Source organism: Euprymna scolopes, chromosome 18 (assembly GCF_053919585.1).
Source record: "Euprymna scolopes isolate OS-2025 chromosome 18, ASM5391958v1, whole genome shotgun sequence".
Taxonomy (NCBI): Eukaryota; Metazoa; Mollusca; class Cephalopoda; order Sepiida; family Sepiolidae; genus Euprymna; species Euprymna scolopes.
This window is the reverse complement of record NC_136499.1, coordinates 42,677,891-42,694,456: the sequence shown is the minus strand read 5'-3', so window position 1 is coordinate 42,694,456 and position 16,566 is coordinate 42,677,891. Positions and strand designations below refer to the sequence as shown.

The window sequence follows — 16,566 nt, the reverse complement described above, 5'->3', positions numbered from 1 at the left end:
ATCTTATCAGTTATGTCATGGATTTATTGAGTGATATGGTTATTTTTAGTTCACAAATTTCGGGATATTTTTCAAAGAAAAGATTTTCTTTAATTTTTTATCTCTCAAATGCTGAAAACTAAACTTTCTTCCTATTCGCATGTTTTATTTTATTTTTTTAATTTTTTTTTTTTAGTTTGTTTTTTAGTAATTTCCTGACTGCATCACATCGTTCCATTCTGTGCGATTGGAGTGAATTTCGATGACTCCGTTCAGTCTCGAAAGACAAAGGATACCCACTGTAGAGGCAGCTGCACGTGTAATTGTGAGGCAAGGGTTGCACAATCTCCAATCACACCTCTCCCGAATCGGCACTGTTTGAGTCCAGTGGCAAGGAGAATCCAGGACGATTGGAAACAATGCCGAGATAAGCGGAGAGCACATACAGCACCTAGAAGTCCCAAATAGTCACCTATCTCGTACTGACTAGGCTCAACATTGCTTAACTTCGGTGATCTGATGGGAACCGGTGTGTCAATGTGATTATGCTGTAGTTGAAGTGAATATTTTAAATAATATTTTCTTTCCTCATTTTGTTAGAAAATAATGTTTAAAAGTAAAATTAGAATTTATTATTAAATAAAATTTCCGTTAATCATATTTATTTTTATCATTAAATTCTATAGCACACTGAACCGTTTTATTGTTCTAACTTAACATCTGCCGGTTACATCTCATGAGATTTTCCTTTCTATCTTATATTCTTCAGTGTTTATAAGTAAAGAATTTTACTTCGACCTCAAAAACAATCTAGGCCATTGTTGAGATGACTTGTTCTTATTTGTCTCCCTATGAGGAAAGGGTTAGACACAAGGACGGTTTTTAATGTGGGGAAAATTCAGCTCTGGATAGGAACAAAAAATAAAAATCGTATCAATCATGAAGGATTTCCCTCCACTGACCGAGGACAAAACAGGTGAAGTGTAGCATCAGAACAGATACTATACTGTGATCTTAGCCCGTTGAGGTGGCTTGTTATCTGTTGGATGAAGTATGGTCCTGTCCATTTCTAGGATGTCTACTCTTCCAAGCCTTGCCTACTCAGCCTTTGAGAAGGGCTTAGTTTATTGTTAATCATCTGAGGCGCCACTACCGGGGTGTGCTGATGGGGCTGTCTAGGCATATTTTTGTAGACCAGATTGCTTTTCCTCTAGGGTGCTGGCTTTTCAGATCCCACTTTTCGACCTTGTGTCACATCTTACTGCCATAGGAGAAGATAAATACTATGCTGTTGTTATATTTGTGTTTTTAATTTGCGGATATGTCTGTACATACAGAATTCATTTCTGTGCTACTTTGTCAATCAATATGGATTCTAGAAAATAGCTTTTCATCATAAGTGACTATTCCGTCAAGGTGTTATGCAGGCAGATAACTGAACACACTTCAAACCACCTAAGTTTGTAATACTCATTAAGATCATGAAAAACTTATTAATCAAGCCTTTTCACCTTTTCCAGTACTCTGTAAACAACGTGAAACTGCTGCAGTTCTGACAGCAAGTGTCTTAGACATTTTCTTTGACACTTTGATGTGGATTTGCTCAACAAGTGCTTGGAATTGTCCATTGTCAACATTACACGACTACCTTCTTCAAGGCTCTCATTTACACTAGTGAATTTCTGGAACAACCGTCGCTCTGTTCGATTGTTTGTGGATCTACCTTTCCATGCTCTGTTGATATTAAAAGAGGTTTCCGAAGCATTGTACCCAAGTTTGAACTCATGCAACATAAAAAAAAGCGAAGGTAATGTTTTGGCATGTTCATCGTTCTATGTTTCAAAAATAATTTCTACCTAAAAATAAGTTAGAAATTATCATTGAGAACACATTAATTATTATACATGTTAAAATTTACCAGAAATAAACCACGGAAATGATTTTTTAAAACCTAGTGCTTCAGGCGGCCATTATTTTTGTGACGACCTAATATATTTTTATAGAGTAACCGTAGGTATCTCCCCCCCACCCCACCTTTTTGTCTTATTTTTCTTTTATTGATTCTCAGTTTTCCTTTAGTGGTGATTTATGTTTCTTTCTTTTCTTTCTTTCTTTATTTATTTTTCTTTCTTTTTTTTTTTGTTTTCTTATATTAATTCTCATTACTAGCATATTAATCCTTTTCCTTTAGTGGCGATTTATGTTTCTTTCTTTAAATTTTTATTTGTTTTCATTCCCAAAGTAATAACTTCTTTTACCTTTCTTACTATTTGGTTTTCATTCATTCTTGCTGTGAAGGTTTTCCACAGAGAGATTGGAGCTTAATTGAATACCTACAGAAACGGTGTATAATTAACGGTGTAAGCCTGAGCTATTTTAGTTAACCATTAGTGATGGGACGATTCCAATATTTTTCCTGATTCTGATACAATTATCGATTCCGATTCTTTCAAAATCTCTAAATATTTAACTATATAGTTGTATTTTTCTCTGATTACCGTAAAAACACACATGTTAAATGTGCAGATATTTTCCTAAACATGAAAATATACTTGTGGGAGACGATCCATCGATTTTAGATTCGCTGGTAGTTTTAAATCAACAAATATTTATTATTTTATCATTATTACCAGCAATAGAAGATTTTGCTTTAAACAAAATCAAATAAGATAATTAAAAGAATCGTTTTGGCATCGGAAGATCAGTATAAATTTCTCTGATTCCGAATCCGATACCCTCAAATATTCCGATTTTTCTGATTCTCGATTCCGATTAATCGTCCCAATACCATTAACCATTAACCATATAAGCCACCCAACTGAACTCCAAAATAAATACCCATAAATCAATCTGGTATAAAGAATATGATGTAACACAATCATGTTGACACTCCACTTCTCATTAGACCACCGAAGTTAAGCAACATTGAGTATAGTCAGTATCAGATGGGTGACCAATTGGGAATACCAGGCATTATATGCAGGAGGACATTGATACTTCCCCTGTATGAACCGCAAAAACATAATGTCGTCTCTCTAACACGGATATGCATACAACTGGGGTTCACTTGTGAATTTGATATTCCCTAGACATTTTCTCCTGCGGTGGAAACCGGTTCAACCGACTTAAGGCCAATGCAATTGGCTACAAAGAATGTAATAACCATAAGAACCTAAAAAGTCTTTTTAATGGTGGGGATGTTAGTGTAATGTCTTCATTTTCTAAACGCTCTTTTTACATAGGTAGAAAAAAGAAACTAAAGAGGCTGAGAGTTTTTAATGTTTATTTTTGGAAAGAAATCTCACACTAGAGAGAGGCTAGTACTCTCTTAACTAATTACTTAATTAACTGGGTTTATATTACAATCCACAGAGGTATGGAAATGTTGTCCAAAAAGAAATATATAACAAATAAATGTCATCAAAGGCAAGATAAGTTACTTTTCTACCTAGCTGAATAAGTTTTAGTGTTTTTATTTAATGTAAAATGTTTATTTGGTTCGAAACACGGGTAATATTGAGCGCTACCGGAAAACAAGAAAACATGGCCGAGATGTCTCTTTAAAGTCTCGATAATCACTTTAAAATAAGAAATAAAACGAAATGGTGGTAGAAACGTACCTAATAAATTCCATGGTAACATTTTTGGGTGGGTTTCCACCACTATTTTGTTTTATTTCTTATTTTGAATTTTTTGTTGAGACTTCAAAGACATCACAGCTATTTTTTCTTTTTCTTCGGTAGCGCTTAATATTACTTGTTTTTTGAACCGCGTAATATTTGCGTAAAAGGGTTATAGTAAACACAAACCTCTTTCTATATATATTTATGTAAGTGTATATATATTTGTTTAAAAAATTTTGCGTACCAAACACCTCTGTCAGTTTTTGGTCTTCAGACATGAAACTTAATATATAGGGTATTCAAACCCATGCAAAACTTTATATTTGGGTTTTAGCGAGGGAAAATTGGTGCAAGAGTGTGAAAATTTAAAAAAATGGAATTGCCAGGTGCAGGTCGAACGACAGCATTACAAATATGCATGCGTAACGTAATAGCTATTGGCTCATGTTTTAATTTTAAGCCTTGCATCAAATATGTCTTCATAGCTCAGGCATTAACGTCAAAGGAAAAAGTAAATCGTAAGCTAAACGTTTTGCATTTTTTTTTGTTTAACTTTTTAAATCATTACTATATATTGGGGCCAATATAATATAATAATAAATACGAAATCTGTATTAATCAAAATATCATATTTAAGTGTATTTTACGATCAGGCAATGCTGAGCGACCTGCTAGTAGCTTCTATTTTATATCTTTCTTTTTTGAAACACCATACGCGCACACACACACACGCGCGCGCACACACACACACACACACACACACAGACTAATACACTCATGCACGAATTAACTTTTAAGCATTGCAATATGCTAAACAAGTTATTAAATGTATTTCAATATTTTAAAGCTAAGAGGTGTTGAGAGATAGATAGATAAATAGAGAGATAGTGAGTGAGAGAGAGAGAGAGAGAGAGAGAGAGAGAGAGTGTGTGTGTGTGTGTGTGTGTGTGTATGTGTGTGTGTGTGTGTGTGTGTGTGTGTGAAAGAAAGACTGTGAGAGAGAGTGAGAAAGAAAGATATGACGTCGCCCTTCGATCCTACCAACTCCTCGACGTTAACTGAAGGTTAAATAATTCTGACCCAAATTAGAGGAGAGAGACTCACTTGAACCTGCAACCTTGCTGCTTGAATTAACAGATCAATCAAACCAGAACATAATTTATATTCCTCAATCTAATGCTAATTACACAAAATGGCAGATTCTTCTTATTGCGAATGAAACAATTTCTTCTTTTAATACAAATAAAGATTTTGTAAAAAAAAATTCAACTAAAAAAGTGAACTTGTTTTTTATTCCCCGACCTCATATTGCTAGTAAAAAGTCAATATTATTAATAAAATTAACATATTAGGTTGGTGCAAAAATAATGTCGTTTTTGACGTTCAGCTATACACTGCTGATCAAAAATTTAAGACCACTTAAAATCTTTAAAAAGAAACCTTTTTTTTTAGGATAGATTTTAAACTCTTCCAACTTAAGATTACCAATACTACAATCTAAAAGGTTATCCTATTATAAATTTTCGTACTGTGTGTGTGTGTGTGTGTGTGTGTGTGTGACGCGGTTTGTCTCAGCCTACAGGCAATCCACTCAGGCAAGTTAGGTACTGAAATGAAGCTTATGACCCAGCGGATGTTTTAGTGATATTCATGTCCATGTTTGGTGTATGGAAATGCAAAAAAATGCAAACAAATAACGATTTACTAAACAATGTTTTATTTACTGGATACTTTTCCGATATTCACCGGAAGTTATTATCTCCCTTAGTTAATTCGATTTACTCTGTGTGTGTGTGTGTGTGTGTGTGTGTGTGTGTGTGTGTGTGTGTGTGTGTGTGTGACGCGGGTTGTCTCAGCCTACAGGCAATCCACCCAGGCAAGTTAGGTATCGAAATGAAGCTTATGACTCAGCGGATGTTTTAGTGATATTTATGTCCATGTTTGGTGTATGGAAATACAAAAAGATGCAAACAAATAACGATTTACTAAACAATGTTTTATTTACTGGATACTTTTCCGATATTCACCGGAAGTTATTATCTCCCTTAGTTAATTCGATTTACTCTGTGTGTGTGTGTGTGTGTGTGTGTGTGTGTGTGTGTGTGTGTGTGTGTGTGTGTGACGCGGGTTGTCTCAGCCTACAGGCAATCCACCCAGGCAAGTTAGGTATCGAAATGAAGCTTATGACCCAGTGGATGTTTTAGTGATATTTATGTCCGTGTTTGGTGTATGGAAATGAAAAAAAATAAGGATTTACTAAACAACGTTTTATTTACTGGATACTTTTCCGGTATTCACCGGAAGTTATTACCTCCCATAATAAGTTCGATTTACTGTGTGTGTGTGTGTGTGTGTGTGTGTGTGTGTGTGTGTGTGTGTGAGTGAATGAGTGGGTGAGTGAGTGAGAGAGAGAGAGAGAGAGAGAGAGAGACAGACAGACAGACAGACAGAGGCAGGCAGGCAGGCAGGCAGTTCGAAATGAAGCTTATGAGCCAGCGGATGTTTTAGTGATATTTATATCCATGTTTGGTGCACGGAAATGCAAAAAAAAAAAAAATGCAAAAAAATAACGATTTACTAAACAACGTTTTATTTACTGGATACTTTTTCCGGTACAAGGACTCAAGTTCGCCCTGCTGGGCAAACGTGGGTGCTTGTGGAAACAAAAAGCTACATTCCAAAGATTTATTTTTAAAATTTACATTTTTATTAAATTAGGCTTTTTACACATGATCAAAATTATAAGACCAAAGACAAACATTTTATTAAATTGTCCGAAAAGTGTATGAAAACATTCAACAATCAAACGTAATAATGAGTTCTACCTCCACTGCTTTTGATGACTTCAAAACTTCTTTGGGGCATGCTAGAAATAAGGGTTTCCATTAAGGTGCGGAGGATCCTGCTCCAGTTTCTGAAGATGGCTTCACAAAGTTAATTTTTTGTTGAATATTGTTTGCCATTTCGATACACCTCTCTTGTCATCCATCCCCAAACATTTTCAATTGGGTTCAAGTCCGGTGAGCATGGACTCCATTTTCTTGTAGAAAGCTCAAGGTCTGTCTTGCATTGTGGATTGCAGCATTATCCTATTGGAATAACCATCCATCCCCACACGTAGCATGCTAATATAACCAGCTGCTGTCTGACGACCGTGCACCATCTGGAGCTTCACCATCCCTCTGTAAGAAAAGGCACCCCATACCATTACGGACCCTCCACCACTATGATGTGTGGAAAAAAATTCAAAGGGCATGTTTTTTTTTTCATGACAATATCGCTGGAAGCCATCAGGAGCATCTAAATTGAATTTTATCTCATCAGAAAACAGGACTTTCTTCCACTTCTCAACGTCTCAGATTTGGTATTCACGACCAAATCTTAAGCAGTCTACTTTGTGACGTGGAAGCAATCGAAGAATTTGTTTACGCTTTTTATTTACCATGCCTTTTTGTTGTAAGTGTCGTCTGGTGGCTATTGGACTGCAATCAACATCTGTAACTGCCTTAATTTAACGAGAAGACAGTCCTCTGTCATTCATAACAATCCGTCTGACTCTGCTACTCAATGCAGGAGAAATTTTTTTTTGGGGGGGGTATCAAAGGATTTTGCTTTTCCACAATTCTCAGTGTTCTTTAGAAAGTTGCAAATAACAGTATTACTGCGATTTACCTTAGCTGCTATCGCTCGCTGTGACAAACCTTGCTTATGGAATCCTAGAATTCGAGAGCGCTCAACTTCGGTTAGTTTTCTTGCTTTAAGCATGGTAACACCTTTACACAGTGATTGCTAATCTCTAACTGAACTAAAATCATTAGAATTACCATGAATCTAACAATGTATACCCTTGGTCTTAGAATTTTGATCATCTGTAAAAAGCCTAATTTAATAAAAATGCAAATTTTTAAATAAAATTTTTGGAATGTACTTTTTTGTTTCCATAACCTTTTAGATTGTCGTATTAGTAGCCTTAATTTGGAAGAGTTTAAAATTTTTCCTTAAAAAAAGGTTTCTTTTTTACAGATTTTTAAGTGGTCTAAAATTTTTGATCAGCAGTGTATATATAAAAACGACACTATTTTTGCACCAAACGTAATATATACTGATATAACACTTTTTATTCTGGTGTTGTTTTTTGCCTGTTTTCCTAGGGATCACTTAGAATGTGAAGTTAATCTAGAAGTTGACCGGGGTTCAGTTGCGGATTGGTGTACAAAATGGTTTTTATTTTTAATCTTTTAAGGCTCAGCTTGTTTCTTTCACTCACAGACGTATCCATTTTTATCATATAATGGTTGGCTCTGCTCTTGGAAAAAAATCGACTCTGAAACATTTTGGTCTTTCTCTTCAAATCTTTCTTGGAATGCATACTTCTCTCTATCACTCTAAACATTTCCTCACACCTAAAACTATTCAAGCTATTCTCTATCTTGCAAATGTACTATCAGATCATGTATGGAATACTGTTGTCATATTTGGGCTCGTGAATCTCTGTTCGATTTGAGAGTTCTTTATAAGGGGAAGGAACATAGTTGTAATTTGATTAACCTCATCACTTCTTTTTCTCTGCAGCCTCTCTTTTACCGACGTGATGTTGCTAGTCTCAGTCTTTTCTATAAATACTATTATGGCATGTGTTATTCAGAATTGTATTCTCAGCTTCCTTTGTTCCAGCTCGTTTGGCTCGATGGTCTAGTGGTCTCTATCAATTCGCTATTTTAATAGCGAATTGTAATACAGCTTCCTATTCCAGTAACTTCTTTCCAAGAACTGCAGGATTGTAGAACTCTCTTCCTGATGATTGCTTTCCTCCTGCCTATAGCATTCTTCTTTTCAAGGCTAAGGTCAATAGACATCTTCTGTCTTCCTTTGTTGAAACCGTTACCTTCATACAATGCTCACCTAGAACTGTAGAGACTTAATGCCTCTATCTACTGTACTATGGGCCCCGAAAAAATATGAAATAATAACAACTATGAAGATGAGGATAACAGTCTACAAAAAGAATAAATGCACAAATTATGAAACCTCATCTCAAAGAATTCAAAAAATAAAAAATACACGAAATAAAAAATATAAATAAATAAAAATAAAAATAAAAATTATTTAAAAGTTTTTTAATTAATTAATTAATTAATTAATTAAAAATAAAGATAGCATATTGGGTTGGAATGAAAAACAAAATGGAAATCTCATTCGAGCCCTGATAACTCCTAAAATATCGAAAATTAGACAAAATACTAATAGAAACACATTCAATAAATCTCACCAATTGCATGAAAATGTGATGCTGTACGAGTATTTTTTTAAATTTTCGATTTTTGAGGGATTATCAAGGTTCTACTATGGCTCAAATGAGACCATCATTTTGTTTATCGTTCTAATTCGACACGTTTTTCACTACATTTTCACATGATTGATGATATCTATTTGATGTATTTCTATCAATATTTTGTTTAATTTTCGGTTTTCAAGTGATTATCGAGGCTCGATTATAGCTTGAATGAGACCACCATTTTGTTTTTTGTTCTAATTCGACAGAGTTTACACTATTTTTATTCTTAATTAAAAAACACTTTAAAATATGTTAAAACATAAAAAGACTTATTCAGGTAGGTAGAAGAGTAACTTAGCTTGCTTTTATAACATTTATTTGTTGTATACTTCATTTTTTCCACTTTTTTGCTTTGTTAGTTAGTCTGGAAAATCACCACCTTTTGTAGTAATTTTTGTAATCTGTAGACTTGCTTATCACATATGTTTTAGTTAAAGTTCAAGAAATAGTAAATTTCACAAGTAATAGCCCATGATTATATGGGAACATCTTTTCCTCTTAAAACATGACGAAATTACAATTCCTTACACAAAATAATATAATTAGCCAAAAATAATAATTAATAAATAATTTTCAATGAAAATATTTATTAATATAATTAAATATTATAATAATATAATAATACTTGAAATATTATATGATAAAATGAAATATAAAATATAATACAAAAATAAATATAAATAATATATAAATTAAAATAATATATATGATAACATAAAAATATTACTTTAATATCAGGAAATTAAAATATCCTTTTAAGCATTTCTGTAGACTTTTAAAATATAACTTAAAAAGTATTCTTTTTTCGTTGGTTCCAGAAGGTTCCAAAAACTAAGTGTTCTAAATTATTGGATTCTAGAACATTCTCCAGCAATTACTATAAATACAAGGTCCTGACAATATTTTTTGGACACTTTGAAAAAAGTACTTCAAAGTGGTTACTAGTGCCAAAAACTTTGGAGATTGTAAGTTGAGGAGTGAAAATCCTCTACTAGCGTAATCATTTTTTTAGCTTGGCTTTGATAATTTTAGTTTTTTGTGATTTTTGCGAAAACTTACGCGACACTATTTTTTGGACATGACAAAAAATCCTATTTTCTTAAGAGCTATGTTCATGTATATGTTGCTGTATGCAAATTTTCTGCTTGTACACTTAGCTGTCATCATTAGAATCAATTATCTGTTCTATTCTACTGGCAAAACAATTAAATGTAATGAGATGAAATGCATTCAAAAGAAGTCGTTTGTTTGGCACGGAAGAGGCGGGAAAATGGCCTCAGCATCAGAAGGATCACCATGGATTTGCCGCTGTCAAAATCAACGGTCGAATACATGCTGAAGCAAACTCCGAGCGGAAAAAGAAGAGAGGACGAAAAAGATCAATTGGCTAAAGAAATGAAAGGAGAATGAAGAGGACTATGACATAGCTTTTGACATCTGGAGAAAAAGTTACAGCAAGAAAAGTGAAGGAGAAATGTGAATTGGATGTAAACATCCGAACAGTACAAAGAACGCTGCATATGATTGGTTTGAAGTATGCAAAGGCTAAGAAAAAAATTACACTAACAAAGAAACACAAAGGAGCAAGAATGGAAAGTGCTAAAAGGTGGTTAACAAAGCATGTTAACTTTAAGAAGGTTATATTTACTGATGGGAAGTGTTTCAAGTTTGATGGGCCCGATGGATTGTGTACTTGGTCAGGAAGGGGTGAACCTGTTGAACTGAACAAACAACAGATGGGAGGAGGAGGAGTTATGGTTTGGGGTATGATCTTTGCTAATGGAAATATATGGTTGGAGTGACTGAAAGGACGACAGAACAGCAAAAGCTACAAACAGTTGCTGGCTGAGAAAGCCCTATCAAGGATAAGTAGAGAGATGGGGAATGATTTTGTTCTACAGCAAGACAATTGCAGCATCCATGTGTCAAAACTCATGAAAGAATAGATGGCTAAAGTGAATATGACTACTTTGGAATGGCCTACAAAAAGCCCAGATCTAAATTTAATGGGAAATGTTTGGGAAATGCTTGCGCAACTTGTCTATGATGGACCTCAAATAACGAAAGAGGCTCAACTATGGGAACGAATGCTAGATGCCAAAAAACAACTAATAGAAACACGTAGAGATGTTAGTGTACATGTTTGATCATTATGAAGAGAGATTGATAAAAGTTATTGAGAAGAAAGGTGTTATTACAGACTATTAACAGTGTTTCAACGATGTCTGAAAAATAATGTCGCGTGTGTTTTGTAAAAAAATGAAAATGAAATATTTTTCCTTACCTAATCGAATTTTCTTCCATTTTTATTACAGGTATTGTCTTTATATGTTTATGCTATTCTATTGAAGGAATTTCGCCACTCTATAGTACTCGGAAAGTCGAATACTAAAGTGTCCAAAAAATATCGTCGGGCCCTTGTAGAAGAGTATGCGTTTGTAAAACCAGTTATTGATTCATACACCAAATTGAAAGGGATGCAAAGTTGGGGCGACCTTCTTACTAGAATCTAACTCTGGCTAAATAACAAGAAATGAATGAAACCTAGTCGTAAATAAACACGCTGAACATGAAGCCTACTAAACCATTCTTCAAACAAACTACAATGGGTAGCATCTTGATAAATATAGATTTTTATGAATCTTGACATTGATCAAAGAAAATATATCTTTGATTGTTATTTAAGTACTTTTAACTCATGGTGTATCGCTAGAACAAAATCATTTATTAGCTCTCTTAGATCATTCGGTTTACTGTAAAATAGCTTTTGTTACATTTACCTTTTTGTTTAAAAGTCGAAGCACTGAAATTAGGAACCCGTGACTTCTTGAAAATCTACAACAGTGTCGTAAATAATGGGCAATCAACAATTCCCTTTCTATCCAACAATCATGAGGTTGTTTGCTCAGCAACCGAGAAGGCTAACATGCTTGCCAGTCGGTTTGCCTCAAACTCCACACTGGACCCTGCTAACCAACCCATCCCAGACTTTCCTTTGAGGACAGACGCCACACTAGATGATCTGAAAATCACTCCATTTCAGGTGCATGCTATCATAAAAAATCATGACACTTCAAAAGCATGTGGACCTCATTCTCATCCCGGCTGTGCTTTTAAAAAATTGCTCCGCCGAAATAGCTCCAGTTCTCTCCAAACTTTACAACAAATGCCTTAATGAATCTTGCTTCCCTGCCTGCTGGAAAACTGCTTCTGTGGTACCAGTTTTCAAGAATTCTGGCGAAAGAACTGACCCATTAGATTATCGCCCCATTAGCCTCCTCCAACTTTTCGCCAAAATATTTGAATCCATAATTAACCAAGCTCTAGTCCATCACCTTACAGATGTTAAACTTCTGACTGACCAACAATATAGATTTAGGCAAGCCCGTTGCACAGCAGACATCCTAACTGTAATCTCTGAACGTATATACCATTCACTGGACAAAGCAGGAGGGGAAGAGCAGTAGCTCTAGATATATCTAAGGCTTTTAGACAAGGTATGGCATGAAGGTCTTCTCAGGAAAATCAGATCATACAGTATCACTGGAAGAATACTTAGCATAATTAAATCCTTCTTAGATAAGAGAAAAATCCAGGTTGTCCTCGATACATCTAAACAATATGATATAAATGCAGTAGTGCCTCAAGGGACTATCCTTGGAACTCTATTATTCTTAATATTCATAAATGACCTCCCTGACAAAATTGTCTGTGAGATGGGTATATATGCTGATGACACCACGCTCTATAACAGACATGACAGGAAAACAAATAAACACATATCTAAAGAAATGGCAGAAACACTAGAGGAGGACCTCCAATCTGTAGAGGAATGGGGACAAAAATGGATGGTCACATTCAATGCTGCCAAGACTAAACTGGTTTCCTTCAATAACTACAAGAAACCTTCTCTACCACCAATAGTTATGGCCAAAGACTTTTTATCTGAAAGTACATTTTTTAAACTCCTCGGCCTTACGTTCACAGGAAATATGAGTTGGAACAATTACATTGAGAGTATTGCCAGGACTGCTGCGAGAAGGTAGGTTCTCTCTACCATGCTAGAAAGCTACCAAAAGTATCCTGTACCTCTATACGGCCACCATTTGCCCATGTATGAAGTATTGTTGTCATATTTGGGCTGGTGTATCTGCTACTAGTCTCTTACTCCTAGACAAGGTTTAAAAGAGAGTCACCAACCTGATAGGTCCTGAACTGCCATCTAAGCTTCAGCCTCTGTCCCATTGATGAAATGTTGCATCCCTTTGCCTGTTCTACAAGTACTTTAATGGTGAATGCTCTGGCGAACTGCAAGCACTTGTACCTCCTCGATGTAAATACCTCCGACAAACCCGACAAGCAGCTAAATCCTACCCCTTCACAGTAGAGATCCCTAGATGTAAAAAAGCATTCTACTCCAATACTTTCTTCCCCAGAACCGCTAGACTTTGGAATTCCCTTCCGGGTCCCTGCTTCCCCAACTGTACTGACATGCAGAAGTTCAAGTGTAAGGTGAACCGACATCTTGCTGCCCAACTCCCTGCATAATATCCCTGTAGCTTATGTCCCCGATAGTAATCCTCTACATCAAAGTGGCTATGTGGCTTGTTTGGGGTGAAAATGTAATTTAAATAAAAAAAACAATAAATTTATTTTCTTTTTAACTCCATTCTCTGTTTCTTTTTACTCTTTATTTTTATTTATAATATATATTTATAATATATATTTATAATATATATTTATAATATATATGCTGCAGTGAATACCACCAGACATCACAATAACGTAACACCCATAGAATGTAATGATAATCTGCAAGAGATCAACCTCCTGGCCCAGTCGTGGCTGATGGAATGAAAACATGCTACCCTCGTTCTAAATTCTGTGCAGATTATCGAGTTTGATAGAAAGATTCCCGAGTTTGACAGGAAGATTCCTGAGTTCAACAAGGTACGCTTGAAGAAGGTCGGCAGTTACATCGACCGAAACGCTGTGAAAATAACATTCAAGATGAGATCAGTAGTCCGAAGAATCCAAATAATATGTATAAGCAATCCTCATCTCAAAAATTCAGAAATGTTATAAAAAAAGCTTGTCTCAAACACCCTGTTTCTGTAATCTATATATATATAAAGTAGTAACGTTCATGTGTGTGTGTGTCTGTGTGTACAACTCTCCTACAGCCCACACCACTGGATTGATTATGACCAAACCTGGCATGGTGATAGTCCCCCATCTAGGGATGGTGCATACGATTTTTCAAGGTTAATGTCAACGATCAAGGTCATAGCCTATGTATATATACTCTACTACAGCCTACATGACTGGACCGATCATAACCAAACCTGACATGATGATAGTCTCTGACCTAGAGATAGTGCACACCATTTTTCAAGGTCAACGTTATATTTAATGCAGCTGTTTAGAAACTCCCCCAGCTAGGGATGATGCACAGTAAGTTGGGGTTCGTCACCATCCCAGAGGCCGCCACCATGTCGCCGGCCAACTTCTTTGTGAATTTGAATCAGATCACCCCCCTCCACCCCCATCCTCTCAATCAATTAAACAAAATGTTAACCATTGTAATTCTTTGTAATTGTTTCAATTTTATGTGTAGCAATATAAGTGTCAACTTTGATATAATCTATTTGCTTTAAAGTTCATAGTTGGATTTCAGTCACTACAGGAGGTAATTAAAAATTTTTTAAACACTTTAAGTAGTTGCTTCTTCAACATTCATTTACTGCAAGGGTGCCCGCGAAGCGGGTATCTGAGCGTACAGCAAAGTCCCAAGCAAAGTTCGGATATCATTACTAGTAATAATAATAAAACAAGTCATATAGCATGCCTCATTGGACTTACACAGCAGAATCAAAGAATACTTCATGTCTGTCTTGGAAGAATGAACCAATTATAGACTTTTGACAAACTACAACTGGCAGCATTCTTGCTTTTTCTTTTCTTTTTTATTTTTTTCATTTCCCATTATTCTGATTAAGTCAGTAAAAATACGTTGCATTGGCTGACCAGAAAACAACAGAATTTCAAAGTACTGATATGATGAATGGGTTTTGTAATTATGTCTGTTCTGACAAAGGCACTTTTATCATTGCAAAGCTGACTTGGTTGGATACCAGTTGTCAAAGGTCATGGTGCAGTTGCAAATTCAATTTTCAGTATAAAATCAGTGTTGTTTGAAAGTGGAATATCGTGAAGGGAGGATGCTTCTATGTTCTTTTCAGTGTTCGGTTGTTGCTTGCATCTCTCCCGTCTGGTGCAAAAAGATCAGGCTGTCTGAAAATATTGGTTTCCTGACTTAAACGCAAGAAACATTAATGTTATTGTTTTTTGTTTTTTTTTTGCTTTTGCTTTGCAAAACTCAACCATGTTCTGAAAAGCCAAGAATAAAGACGAAAATTTTCCCTACAAAACAAACAAACTAAACACCATGAATAAATATTTGAAGATATGAACAACTTGAAATATATATTAAAAAAAAAAAATTCCAAATTACTGGATTCGGAATTAAATAATCAGAAAAGGGTTGATATGCCGTAAAACAAAACAACCAGATATCGTTCCTCTCTATTTTGGTTTCTCTCTGGTGATTTCTCCATGTGATTGTTATTTAAGTAATTAAAGTAAACGGAAACATAAAATATTTTGAAAGGAAATATATTTGGGAAATTAGCCCCAAGCAATTTATTTTTGGTTTACCTGCTCATGTGTGAAGCAAAGCATTTGCGTTAATAATAATTAATATTTAATAAAAAATAAAAATAAAATAAAAGCATGCGAAGTTACGTTAATATTCAACATAAGTAGGTAAACATCTGTTGGATTTTTTTTTTTTTTTTTTTTTTTTTTTTTTGCAGAAGTAGGGTTCTAGCATTTATCTGCTATCTTCTTTATTAATGTTTATGGGTGATAAAATTTCGAAGACCTAATCTATGATGGACCAGCGACAGACAGTGTTCACAGGAAAGCAGTGACTCTCAAGTAGAGGGAGGACGAGGTTTTCCTCTTCTCCTTTGTTCTGCCTAATACAAACACTAACACTTAACCATAACCCTAATCCTAGATCCTAATCCTAAACCCTAACCCTAATTCTAACCCTAATCCTAACACTGTTCTCCTGCAATCTTTTGTCTTGCCTTCTCATTTTCTCTCCTTCCTCTTTTCCTCAAAGCCTTGATGCAGTCCCATCTTTGGATTCTTTGATGCCTTGACGTTTTCTCCACGTATTCTGCTTATCAGAGTTTTAGTATTATATAGGTAAAGAACAAGCCAAGACAAACAGTTGAAGACAAGAAGAGGTTCATTCGCTTGAGATTGTCTGTTATAAATCACTAATCAGTAGAAGCAAAGGAAAACAAAGAAAGGTTGATAATTACTTGTTAATCATATCTTATCAAGGCATTTATAAATCTGCGTGTCCACACCTCTAAACTTCTCCCTACTCTCTCTCTCTCTCTCTCTTTCTCTCTCTGTGAGCCATGTGACATCACATCCATTTCCAGCACAAAGCAGATCGAGATGGTATCCGAGTGCATACATGGAACCCATGACCTTGATTTCTCATGTACACACCAACGTTACCCTACGGATCCAAATCATCAGATATGTCAC

The 16,566-nt window shown here is 35.2% G+C and overlaps 1 pseudogene; it reads right to left on the bottom strand.

The window, feature by feature from the left end:
- Positions 1-418: 418 nt before the first annotated feature.
- On the bottom strand, positions 419-535 carry LOC145301525 (5S ribosomal RNA; annotated as a pseudogene).
- Positions 536-16,566: the final 16,031 nt, after the last annotated feature.